The sequence below is a fragment of the Ictalurus punctatus genome, chromosome 19 (assembly GCF_001660625.3).
Source record: "Ictalurus punctatus breed USDA103 chromosome 19, Coco_2.0, whole genome shotgun sequence".
NCBI lineage: Eukaryota > Metazoa > Chordata > Actinopteri > Siluriformes > Ictaluridae > Ictalurus > Ictalurus punctatus.
Window position 1 is genome coordinate 11,112,920 of NC_030434.2, and position 14,518 is coordinate 11,127,437.

Here is a 14,518-nt window from a genome sequence, read left to right on the forward strand (position 1 = left end):
TAATATCTTATGTTGATAATAATAATAATACTATGTTGACAGTAACATAGCTAGATAGACTGATCATCCATTTGGCCCACAAGAGGTAATTCAGACATAAACAAAAAACAGAAATATAATAACATGTGCTAGGAGCAGCCATTTATCTTATTAGCCTACTGTATTACAGTATATTGATACTAGTATGAGTGTATGTGTGTTTGTGTGATGTGAGGCATCAAAACTGGTTGTTGAACTGTATACTTGGGCAATTTTTAAATACTAAGTCCCTTTTTTACCTTTAGCATTTGCTGTGGCTTATACAGTGAATCATCACATATAAGTATTCTTATTCTGCTCGGTGTAACATGTTAAAACAAGCACTAAAATAATCTGATACATTCAACAAATTGACACACACTGACACAATAAACTTTAGTTTTAGTTGTTAGTGATGCCATATTAACCTTGTTGCTCTTGCTGTTACTTCCTGAGCATATTATATGCTGCATGAAGTGAACATGAAGTATGAAACTTAGCTGCAGTAAGCTTCATGATAATAATATATTGTTCATAAACTACCACCAAGTAGTGTTTTCTGGAAAAGCTTAAATTCCTGAAAACTAACTGAAATCTGTGTCTTATTTCTCAATCAGAAATAAATGTTGTGGTTTTTTTTTTTTGTTATGACAATTTGAGTAAATAAGTTGATTAGGCATATGTCCATTTCGTAATGGCATGTACTGTGACTACCATTTTTAAGCAAACACAGCATTTACCACTGCATTTGTTAAACTGACAGCTAAGGCAAAGGGAGATTCACGTTGATTCTCAAAAACATGTGAAATGGTGTTTATCTTCTACAACATCATACAATATATCAATAAAGCCTATGTAAATTCAATGAAACTGTCATAGCGCCAGAGACAATTCTATTAAAGATCATGAGCTAGAAACTAGGCCTTCAAATTGAAGTCAAAGCAGAAGTCTAGAAAGTGTGTATAAATTACCTACTAAACATCAACAGCATTAAACTGTTGGTTAATAGGCTGGTCGATGACATGATAGACTGGTCAATTATATTTTTGACAGTCTATAGAGCAGTGGCAGCTGGTAGTTGTTGAAATAGGGGAAGCAGAGCTGTTTTTTTTTTTTTCTTCCAAAATCAGGTTGACATTTAGATTAGTGTTGTCTGCCATGTTACACTAAAAACAGCTCAGCTGCTAAACATCTAAATTTCACTGTGGAAGGTAACTATACCTACAAAAAAAAATCAGAATGCAATGCAAATTTGATTGATCAAACTTAAATTTATATGTTCAATTTATTTGGAATATTTACCTATTACAAAGATCTCATAACAAGCTATTTGTGTAAAACTGTTATGGATTAGGCTACTGACAACTTATGCAACTTGTGAGTCTGATTGGCACTAATATCTTTAAGTTTGAGATTTCCATCATGTTCATTACCATTTCAATGATTGACAGTTGGTTACGAGGTTCCGTCCCTTTAAGAGGTCTCCCAATTATCCCAATTATGAAGAAGCTATGTGTTTGGGAAGGAAGAAAATGCATTTATGAAGTATGTACTGTTCGAGAAATATTGAGATTTTTTTTCCATACAAAAGCCACCACTGAACAATCATTGACTACCAGTGAAGCCATGTGTTCATCTGGGATACAAAATGACATGTTAAAAGCTTGTTGTCCAATGAGCATTAATCTTTGCTCTCAATTAAACAAAGTGTATTCAAATCTATTTGCATATGGAAGCCATGAACCAACGGAGTTCTATCGGATGCATGTCTACTGGCTTCTATAGAAATTTTCTATAGGTTTAGAGTGAATTAGGTACTGTGTATAGACACACTGGTAAACATTACATTGCTGGATGTTAATGAAATTTTAAGGGAGGCCTGGATTTCCATGTAGTCTTAAAGCAATTGCCTGTGTTGTGGAGTGCAAACCTTGGATGTGATATCCAAATAAAGTTACCAAAATGATTACGATTGAAAAATTAGATTAGATTAAATATAAGAACATGTGTAAAGTTTGTAGTGTTAAAATGTGTAATGTTTATTGAATACGATAATCTTTAAAGACATGATGTTCACTGAGTTGCTGGTTAATTAGTTATGTATTTAGTATACCTTCCCTGTCGGGAAGATATGGTGTTTAGATATATACACATATGACACAAATCCTGAATGTATGTTGGTGTGTAAATGCAGTATCACACTTCTTTTTCCACTGTGGGCAGTTCAGAATATAATCTGTTGACTTTCCTTTCCTTTTTTTCTGAGAATGGAATTGCATGTCTGTGTATTTGCGTACGTGTGTGTGTGTGTGTGTGTGTGTGTGTGTGTGTGTGTGTAGGTGGATATGTGTGTGTGAATGTGAGTGTGTAACGGTTATGTAAAGGCCCCCTGCTATGAGCACTTTTCTGTCTGTGCGGGTGTGCGACAGAGTTTTGGTAACGGTTACATAAAGGCTTCATTAGCAAGTGTGTGTGTATGTGTGTGTGTGTGTTTGAGAGAAAGAGAAAGAGAGAGTGTAACTGTTACTGCACGTTAAGTCTGACAGGTGCATAGCAGGTGAGAATCACTAAAGACACAGCATAAGAATGTATGAGCAGGAAGTTTAATGATGACCACAGCTCCAAGCCAGGACCAGACAGGCCAAACCACACATGTGTACGTGTCCCTGTGTGTGTGTGTGTGTGTGTGTGTGTGTGTGTGCGTGTGTGTGAACGTGGTCTACTGTCCTAAAGTTCTGTGACAGTTCGGTGTGAACAGTACTGTCTATATATAGTGGAAGTAATAAATATTAAGTGTAGTACACACATAAACAGTATGTTTCAGGAAAAAAAAAAAGTTTCATCAGCTGTGTAAGCATGTAGGTATATGTGTGTGTGTGTGTGTGTGTGTGCGTGCGCATGCACGTCTGTGTGTGGTATTATCAAAGCCCCTTCTTTTCTAACAGTTGGAAAAAGCATCTCAACACCTGTTAAAAGTTTTGTTTTCCTTGTACTATTTTCCATAGAGCTCCAGTTTCTTTTTGAATTAAAATAGTTATTACTTTTGTATTTTCTAATAAAATAACTAAATATTCTGTCTATTAGTTCAACCCTAAACAGGCAGGTACTAAGGATGCTGTAATTGCATCCATGTGCATTACCATGACTTTTTTGTGTTGTTCAAACTTCATATCTGACCACTTGCTTGCATCTTCATTAAAGTTAAAATCTCATATATATATATATATATATATATATATATATATATATATATATATATATATATATATATTGATATAGTGCAGGACATAAGTATTGAGCGCGTCAACATTTTTTCAGTAAATATATTTCCAATGAGGCTGTTCACATGGAATTTTCACCAGACATCAGTATTAACTCAAGAAATCTGGAAATGTAAAGAATTCACAACATTAAAGTCCATAAATAAATAATTATAATTTAGCAAAGTGGAATGACACAGGAAAAAGCAGTTCCCCAAGCCAAGGTAATGCAAGGAACCAGCTGAAATCCATAAGTAATTATACCTCCTATCTGTTCAAATTAATATCAGCTGGGTTAGTAAATTGATGGTCTATAAAAAGGCTTTTCGTTATCAAGGTGTCACACAAGAAACATCTCATGATGGGTAAAAGCAAAGAGCTCTCCCAAGACCTTTGCAACTTATTGTTGTAAAGCATATCGATGGAATCGGATACAGTTTTCAAAACTTCTGAATCCTACAGTAAGCACCATTGGGGCCATTATCCACAAGTGGAAGCAACATCACGCCGTCATTAACCGGCCATGCACAGGAGCTCCTCGCAAGATTTCTGACCAGGGAGTCAGAAGAATAGTCAGAAGAATAGCCCAAGAGCCAAGGACCACTCAGAAATAGCTCCAGAAACACTTGGAGGCAGCAGGTGCCCTCATCACTGAGAAAACAATAGGCAATGCACTCGACTGCTCACACTCACCCCGCAAGAAAAGGTCCATTGCTAAAGAAAAGGCATGTCAAAGTTCATTTAAAGTTTGCTAAAATTAATTTGGACAAGCCTATTAAATACTGGGAGAGTGTAGTCTGGTCAGACGAGAGCAAAATTGAACTTTGTGGCTGTTATACTACACATCATGTTTGGAGACTGATGTGATGTGATGTGCAGTGACTGATGGCACTGCACATCACCCTTAGAACAGTATACCAACAGTGAAGTTTAAGGTGGAGACCTAGTGTGAGGCTGTTTTTCATTGCATGGTGCTGGCAAACTTAATATAATTGAAGAAACAATGAATGGAGCCCTTTACCGGGAGTTTCTTGAGAAAAATCTGCGGCCATCCACCAGGATGATGAAGATGAGATGTGGGTAGACCTTCCAGCAGGACAACGATACAAAGCATACAGTAAAGGAAATTCTCAATTGGTTTCAGAGAAAAAAAAATTGAGGCGTTAGAATGGCCTAGTCAATCACCTGACTTGAATCCAATTTAAAGATTTAAAGACAATATGTTTAGAAGAATGGGCCAAAATCACACCTGAATACTGCGGCTGATTAATTTCTCCATACAGGATGCATCTTGAAGCTGTCATTACAAACGAAGGCTTCTCCACTAAGTATTAAATACATTTCAGTTAGTGTGTTAAATACTTTTTTTCCTGTGTCATTCCACTTTATTACACATAAATTCATTTATGGATTTTAATGTTTGGATTTCTTTATATTTCCGGATTTCTTTAGTTAATACTGATGTCTGTGGAAATTTCAAGCGAATAGCCTCATAGGAAATATATTTACTGAAAAAAATGTTGACACGTTCAACACTTATTTCCCCCACTGTATATATTTATAGAGTCCATACCTTGCCTGATGGTTAAGGTGTGCTTGTGTGCCTGTGTTGCAACCAATACAAAGCATGGGACAGATAAATTAAGTGTGGGCCGTGAGTTACTCATTTGTTATGTGGGAGTTTTCATTGAACCAATTTTTAGCATGAATAGAAGGTAATGCATATTGTATGAACAGAGTGTATTCTAAGAAGATGTTTGTAAGATTGTAACATAGTGATATTCTCATGACTATTTGGAAAGTTCTTATATGCAGACAAGTTAAGTCTTGCATAAATGAATATGCAACATTACACCTACAAATATGAATTAATGAATATACATTGGTAGCTCAGTGGTTAAGCCAATGGACTCCTGATCAGAAGGTCATGAGTTTAGTTCACAGCACTATCAACACATGCATATATATCATTCATTTTACTTCCACTTTCCCCACTGGGGAATTGCTAAACAAATAGTAAGTGTTCGGTTTATTGCTCTTCATATCTAGCATTGGTCTTTACACTCTGTTTTCATATGATATAACTCATATCTGCCTATTTATTTATTTACTGTATAAATGTGTTAACCTAAGAGGGCCTTGGGTTACATTTTTTTTAAACAAGCATTATATTAACAGTCATATGAGTGACAAAATCTTCCCCTCATCTGTTGTCACCCTGTATTTTGCAGGGATCTGTGGTATAAATTATTGTTGAAAATCCAATGCATTCCCCCCAACCCCATGATCCATATAAAGATAAAAAGCATGCAGTTTGGTAGACTAAGGACTTTTAGATTTCTCCAAAGCCTGTAAACATTTTGTCACTGTTTCCTGCTGACAGTTATGACGCACCAAAGCACTTCCTGAAATGCTTTTGCCTCATTTCTGTATTTGTATGAGCACCTGTCTGGTGTCTGTATATATCAATCCAATTTCAGAAATGCCAATTTGGGGCATAAATTGATAGTGATTAGATGAATCAGAGCTTTGTGATACTGAGAGCCCCTGTTGGAAATTCTGAGTCTGTCCTGTGTCCCCCTAGATGCTTTTCTTCGTATTCAGGAGAGTTCACTTCGTAGAGAGACTCTTTGATTTTGGTATTTGAGCACAGCGTGAGCGTCAAGAAGGGCCGATTATTCATTTAGGAAACCAGAGAGGTCAGATGAGCAGAATGGTGGAGATCGAAAATTCTTCGAATCTCTCTCATTATGACTGGCAGTGTGTGTGCATGTGTGGTTAGAGGTTTAATTTTTTTTCTGAGAACTTCTTAACTTTCTCATGGTTTCTGCCTTTTAACATGTCTGTTGATTTGTATGAACCACTTTTCCTCCCCCAGCAAATATCCTTAATGTCAAAAGTATGATATCTTTGTGACATATTTTATTTATTTTATTTTCCTGCACTTTAATAATGCTAAGTTTTAATTTCTCCTTAAAGCTTTTGCTTGGAACACTTTCTTGTAAGAAAACACTCTTGTAAACACTGAAAACACTGTTATACACAGAGGGTTCCTCTAATGGAAGAACCCTTAATGGTTCTAAAAGATTTTCTAAAAGACACTTTTATCAAAAGCCATTTATAATTGTGCTAGAACTCAATCTGAGATAACAATTAGAGATTAGAATACCCACAGACTTTGCAGCATGCAGTATTTGCACTATAAAGCACATAAAGAACAAAATATGCAAACACATCATGTCTGTCTCTCACCCGGTCCGCTTTCAATTTTATTACTTTTACAAGTCAGAAAAATGTTCCATAAAATACAGACTATTTTACTATTAGGTACTATTAAGGTACTATTTGATGGTACCAACCCAACTGTCTGTTTTAGTGAGAGTGAATGCGTATATCTTCTCAACCATGTTAACATGGTTAATGATGTGATATTGTGTACAATAATTAATAACTTTCTTAAAAGTTAGTCATTAGTTAGAACAGCAGATCTCTATTTAAGCAAACTCTTGTGGAATTTCCCTTCTCCAAAAAGGACACGTGAGAAATAGGTACCGGTATATGTTTGCTGATAATGTTATTTATGTAAGTTCCCTGCTCTCCAATGGAACATGGGTTAGAACACGGGTTAGTAACAGTATTTTTTGTCTTCCATATTAATATTTTCAGAAAGCTTATTAGCTACTAAATCAGCATATGTAAAGCTAAGTGACTCAGTGTGTACATATTAGAGGTGTAGTGCAATAGCACTATCTGTATCTCTTTAGTGTGGTCATCTTATATCATATCATATATTATATATAGTATCTGTATTAAAATTTAGGCACGAAGTGGGTAGGGCCTAAAGTATTTTTGGTGGTTTTGTTTTGAGACTGGAAAACACTGGCAAAAAAAAACAACAAACAAACAAACAAACAAAAAAAAAACAATGCTGTGTAGCAGTGTCAGTATGGGTTTTGAATTCTGGCTCTGACAATTCCTCAACCTCAGCTGCATCACTCGAATTCTTAATTGTTTTAATTATGAGTTCATAATTGTTATTATGAACTGGCTTAAGAGGAATATAATATTTATTATTATTTGTACCTACCTGAAACAGGATTCTAACTCATTTAGTTGATTCTATTTTCCAAATCAGAAATACAATAGTAGCTTAATTTAAACCTCACAACAAAATCCCCAGTGTTGAATTAACACCTAAAATGTTGAATTACCTCTTAGGTCTCAGTGTTCATCTGTGTCCAGTTAGTCCAATTAACAGGTGTTAATTAAACTCTGTGGATTTTACTGTGCATCACAACCCTGACCAAGGGTTACTAAGGATGAATGAATGAATGAATGAATGAGTTAATGAATTAATGAAGCTCTGCCTAGTGTCAACCAGATTTCAAACAAACTTAAAACAACAACAACAGAAAAATAGTGCACGCACTATTCATCTGTATTTGCATCTGTTTAGAAGGCGTCTGTTCAATCTGAATAAAGTATTTAGTTACATTACTATTACATACAGTATATAAACTGAGATGTCTGACTGTCAAAATTTTTACCAAAAAAAAAAAAATTATATAGATGTACAGAAAACAGGGAAACCTGTCTGTATTTCACCATTTATACTCTTTTACATTTACATATATGGTCTTAAAACTACATGAAAAAGAAAAAAAAAAACTGTGTGAGGGAAGTAAGTGGAAACATGGAACCATCAACAGTTTATTGAAATACATGTGGCTAAAATTGAAAACAAATTTATTGAAATTAATTTTGAATCGATAAAAATTCATTTTGTATTGGTAAATGCTTTAACTCATGGGCATACAGTTGGTATATACAGTGCTGTGGGAAGTCAGCCCTGTCAGAAGTACAGAAGTATACTCTCTCAGGTGTCACATTGCATGTCTGTGTGCAGGAAGTCACTGCTGACCTAGTTTTGTACAGAATAAAAAACAAAACAAAACAAAACAAAACAAAACAAAACAAAACAAAAAAAAAAAAAAAAAAACCCAAAAAAACATGGGACTCAATAGGCTCAAAATACCGTGTGTGGGGGTGGGGGTGGACATATGTATTATATTAAAACACCAATATTAATAATTAGTACTGAAGTGGACATTGTGAGTGATTAGGATCTTATTATTTTTACGATAAAGTGAAAATCACACTTCTTGGTGCTATTAAATTATCATAAGATTATAATCTTCTTGTATCCCAGTGTGATTGATTTAGTTTTTTCAAAAGTTTAATAGGATTTTGGCTAAGTATGCTAAAATGCTCAAAAACATGACAGTGAGCAGACCTCCATTTATAATGTGTTCCAAATATATATAGGGTACCTCACAAAACTGAGTACACTCTTCACATTTTTGTAAACATTTGATTATATCTTTTCATGTGACAAAACTGAAGAAATGACACTTTGCTACAATGTAAAGTAGTGAGTGTACAGTTTGTGTAACAGTGTAAATTTGCTGTCCCCTCAAAATAACTCAACACATAGCCATTAATGTCTAAACCGCTGGCAACAAAAGTGAGTACACCCCTAAGTGAAAATGTCCATATTGGGCCCAATTAGCCATTTCCCCTCCCCGGTGTCATGACTTGTTAGTGTTACAAGGTCTCAGGTGTGAATGGGGAGCAGGTGTGTTAAATTTGGTGTCATCACTCTTACACTCCCACATATTGGTCACTGGAAGTTCAACATGGCACCTCATGGCAAAGAACTCTCTGAGGATCTGAAAAAAAAGAATTGTTGCTCTACATAAAGATGGCCCAGGCTATAAGAAGATTGCCAAGACCCTGACAGTGAGTTGCAGTTGTTGGCTCGAATTTAGCCTATTACCCAAAAACATTTAAAACTCAACTTAGAAGCCAATACTCACATCTACCTCTGAGCCCAGTTGGAGATAGAAAAAATACACCAGCCGTGAGTGAGAAGAAGCAAGGGTCCAGCTTTATTGTTCCATTCCACCACACGAGATCCACACCGATGAGAATTCTCAAAAGTGATCTCAATATCCTGAGCTTAAGCTCCAGTATTTATACTGTATTTACACACTAGATAACCCATAGGTTTCCAGAAAAGGCCTATTTCACTTACCCATAGAATTGAAACCAGGGGTTTTAATTTACACATAAAATCAGAACCCAGGCATTTCCAACAACCCAGGAAACAAAAACCCAGAGTTTCTAGTTACCTAGGTTGTCAAAAACCAGGATTCTCATTTACCTAGGTTGTCAAAAACCAGGACTTTCATTTACCTAGGTAGTCAGAAACCAGGATTCTCAATTCCCTAGGTAAAAAAAATGACGTAAGCAAGACGACTAAACAACCGGGAGGGACCTTGGTCTTATCGTTATCTCGAGGGGGGGGGCAGTTTGACCCAGCCACCCTTATAACTGGCTTTCTTCATGGTTCTCTAAAAATTAAGGCTTTCCTTGCGAGACGAGAATCTTCACCACCTGAATCATGAGTAAGTTATATTTTCCTTTTTTTCCTGTATTTCTCGTTTATAATTTATTTTCATATTTGCACTATATTTCTTAGTTTATATATATTTATACTACTTGAAAAGCGTTTTACTGTACTTCCAACTTCTTAATATCATTACAGTTCTACTGTCCTGCATATCCTACTATTCTGTTTTTTATAGAGTTTCTCTATTACTATAAGATTTTATTAAAGTTATTCATGTGTGTGTATGAGGAAGAGAGTGTGTGTGTATGTATGTTGTGTCTACTTGCCCGCCCTTGACTGTACGAGTGTGTGTGTGTGTGTGTTTTTAGCACTCCTCAGCTCGTACACTTCTTTTTGACTTTTTTGACTATTACTGCTCTTAAATTGCTCGTAATTCCAATCCGCCTAATCCCGCTTCTATGTGTCTAGGTGCCGGTGCCCGTCGTCAGTCCCCTCTCTCTCCGTTACTGGACCTGGATCAGGGTTTGTACCTGGATCTGGACACTCATTACCAGCTTGTGCATCTCACTGCTGATATCATGATGCTACTTAACTATCTTCGCAGCACCCCCCCTAAGAATGGAGATCCGGGGTTCCCCCCTCTTCTTCGGTACAGAATCTGCCCCACGAACGTGCGTGTTGACGCCTCTACACAGTCAGACCCAGAACACCCCTCCAGCTTCCAATCCGAGGATGATGATGTTGTCTTCTCCGATCCGGGCCCCGACCATCCGTCCCTCTTCTCACCCACCAGTCCGCCCGACTCTCAGTGGTCCGCTCACTTCACCCACCCTGATTTCCCCATGTCCCCAGGACGCACCCCATTTTCCTCCCCCTCTTACTCTCCTCCAGACTACGCACCCACCCGTCCTGTGAATTACCAATAAAATTACATTTTTACTCATACTCAATCTCCCTCGTGTTTATTTCATGTCATTTTAATCCACAACACAGTACGGTGGCCAAGACCATACAACGGTTTAACAGGACACGTTCCACTCAGAACAGGCCTCGCCATGGTCGACCAAAGAAGTTGAGTTCACATGCTCAGCGTCATATCCAGAGGTTGTCTTTGGGAAATAGATGTGAGTGATGCCAGCATTGCTGCAGAGGTTGAAGGGGTGGGGGGTCAGCCTGTCACTGCTCAGACCATACGCCGCACACTGCATCAAATTGGTCTGCATGGCTGTCGTCCCAGAAGGAAGCCTCTTCTAAAGATGATGCACAAGAAAGCCCGCAAACAGTTTGCTGAAGGCAAGCAGACTAAGGACCTGTATTACTGCAACCATGGCCTGTGGTCTGATGGGACCAAGATAAACTTATTTGGTTCAGATGGTGTCAAGCGTGTGTGGCAGCAACCAGGTGAGGAGTACAAAGACAAGTGTGTCTTGCCCTCAGTCAAGCATGGTGATGGGATTGTCATGCTCTGGGGCTGCATGAGTCCTGCCGGCACTGGGGATCTACAGTTCATTGAGGGAACCATGAATGCTAACATGTACTGTGACATACTGAAGCAGAGCATGATCCCCTCCCTTCGGAGACTGGGCCGCAGGGCAGTATTCCAGCCCACTGACAAAGAAATGATCAGTCTATAATTTTAATGGTAGGTTTATTTGAACAGTGAGAGACAGAATTACAACAAGAAAATCCAGAAAAACGCATGTCAAAAATGTTATAAATTGATTTGTATTTTAATGAGGGAAATAAGTATTTGACCCCCTCTCAATCAGAAAGATTTCTGGCTCCCAGGTGACTTTTATACAGGTAACGAGCTGAGATTAGGAGCACACTCTTAAAGGGAGTGCTCCTAATCTCAGCTTGTTACCTGTATAAAAGACACCTGTCCACAGAAGCAATCAATCAATCAGATTCCAAACTCTCCACCATGGCCAAGACCAAAGAGCTCTCCATGGATGTCAGGGACAAGATTGTAGACCTACACAAGTCTGGAATGGGCTACAAGACCATTGCCAAGCAGCTTGGTGAGAAGGTGACAACAGTCAATCTCCCTGTCAATCTCCCTCGGCCTGGGGCTCCATGCAAGATCTCACCTTGTGCAGTTGCAATGATCATGAGAACAGTGAGGAATCAGCCCAGAACTACACGGGAGGATCTTGTCAATGATCTCAAGGCAGCTGGGACCATAGTCACCAAGAAAACAATTGGTAACACACTACGCCGTGAAGGACTGAAATCCTGCAGCGCCCGCAAGGTCCCCCTGCTCAAGAAAGCACATATACATGCCCGTCTGAAGTTTGCCAATGAACATCTGAATGATTCAGAGGACAACTGGGTGAAAGTGTTGTGGTCAGATGAGACCAAAATGGAGCTCTTTGGCATCAACTCAACTCGCCGTGTTTGGAGGAGGAGGAATGCTGCCTATGACCCCAAGAACACCATCCCCACCGTCAAACATGGAGGTGGAAACATTATGCTTTGGGGGTGTTTTTCTGCTAAGGGGACAGGACAACTTCACCGCATCAAAGGGACGATGGACGGGGCCATGTACTGTCAAATCTTGGGTGAGAACCTCCTTCCCTCAGCCAGGGCATTGAAAATGGGTCGTGGATGGGTATTCCAGCATGACAATGACCCAAATCACACGGCCAAGGCAACAAAGGAGTGGCTCAAGAAGAAGCACATTAAGGTCCTGGAGTGGCCTAGCCAGTCTCCAGACCTTAATCCCATAGAAAATCTGTGGAGGGAGCTGAAGGTTCGAGTTGCCAAACGTCAGCCTCGAAACCTTAATGACTTGGAGAAGATCTGCAAAGAGGAGTGGGACAAAATCCCTCCTGAAATGTGTGCAAACCTGGTGGCCAACTACAAGAAACGTCTGACCTCTGTGATTGCCATCAAGGGTTTTGCCACCAAGTACTAAGTGGTACTCATGTTTTGCAGAGGGGTCAAATACTTATTTCCCTCATTAAAATGCAAATCAATTTATAACATTTTTGACATGCGTTTTTCTGGATTTTTTTGTTGTTATTCTGTCTCTCACTGTTCAAATAAATCTACCATTAAAATTATAGACTTATCATTTCTTTGTCAGTGGGCAAACGTACAAAATCAGCAGGGGATCAAATACTTTTTTCCCTCACTGTACATCTCAAAGTGAAGAGATACATCTCCATGCCATCCACCAACATGTGTGTTTAAAAATAGTATTTATAATAAGTACTGTGTCCATACATCCATCCATCTTCTACCGCTTACTCCTTCTTCAGGGTCGCGGGGGAATCTGGAGCCGATCCCAGGGAGCATCAGGCACAAGGGGTACACCCTGGACCGGGTGCCAGTCCATCGCAGGGCACAATCACATACAAACACTCACACACCCATTCATACACTACAGACACTTTAGACACGCCAATCAGCCTACCATGCATGTCTTTGGACTGGGGGAGGAAACCGGAGTACCTGGAGGAAAGCTCTGCAGCACAGGGAGAACATGTAAACTCCACTCACACATGGACACGGCCCTGGAGGTGTGAGGCGAATGTGCTAACCACTAAGCCACCGTGCGCCCCAAGTACTGTGTTTATATTATAATATAAATATAACACAATATTTAATAGCTCATTAAATAATTTAATATTACATACACCATATTTATTAATCCACTTATTATGAAAATTTTACCACAATTTTTTCATGTACAGATAAATTTACTTGAATTGATATTAATGGATTATTATTTTATTCTTTAGTCAGAATTATTTAATTGCAGTTATAGAAATATTATTATATTAATAAATCATTAGATTATCTATTTGTTGATCCATTCACCCATACATACATAATGTATGATGCATATACATATATAATGTATGAAAACAACAACAACAACAACAAAAGGAACATGTTGAACATTTAATACTCAGGACTATTTAACAGTTGACTCTTTCATTTTTGCAATAATGAAAGCGTCATTGATTTCAAAACCTCCAGAAGACTGATTAGTATGATTATGATTATATCTGCACACCTCAAGAGGAAATGCCTAAATTAACAATATAATTAAAATGTATTTAATCAGAATATCATTATCAGTCAAACAGTTTCACAAATGTATTGAGCAGTGATGCTACTAATTTGGGAAATTATATTTGGAATTTTGGACAGGTGCACATTGCTCAATGTGAAAACCAGTCCATTTTGAGACAGGGTGTGTTTCCGAATTCTACTATAAGTAGTGAGTTATCTAACAGGATCTTTCTACCTACTCTCTATATAAGCCCACTTTAACCAAGCTTATAACTCATCAAAGTCCTGTGCACATTCTCTATATCCTGAATCCCCATAGCACACACATGTATATTTTGAAAACAAGTCTTTTAGTAGTTAATTGTTTAATTTCAGCTGTGTTTAACATCTTACAGTCTGCTGCTACATAATTTAAATTTTTTAAAATGTAATATTAATTACTGTTTATTACATGCTTTCCTACCAGTTGTACTTTGCACTGTTTGAGAGCACAGTTATAGACACCAACAATTAATATATTTTATGACTATTTAATAATATAGATTTTATCATTTTAAAAATGTCATACTGTCATATATTTATATACATCTAGTATATGTAATGAATGTATTGGATCATTCATTGTCAACAGGTCTTTGTTTCTGCTTTCCTATTATTAAAATAGAATTATTTTAATATTTCAGCTAAGAAGTAATCACAGGCACATGAAATATCTGGTCAAATATATCTAGATATTATTGTCCATTAAAAGTAAAAAATAAAATAAAATAAAATAAATAAATATAAACTAATGAAAGCTGAAACA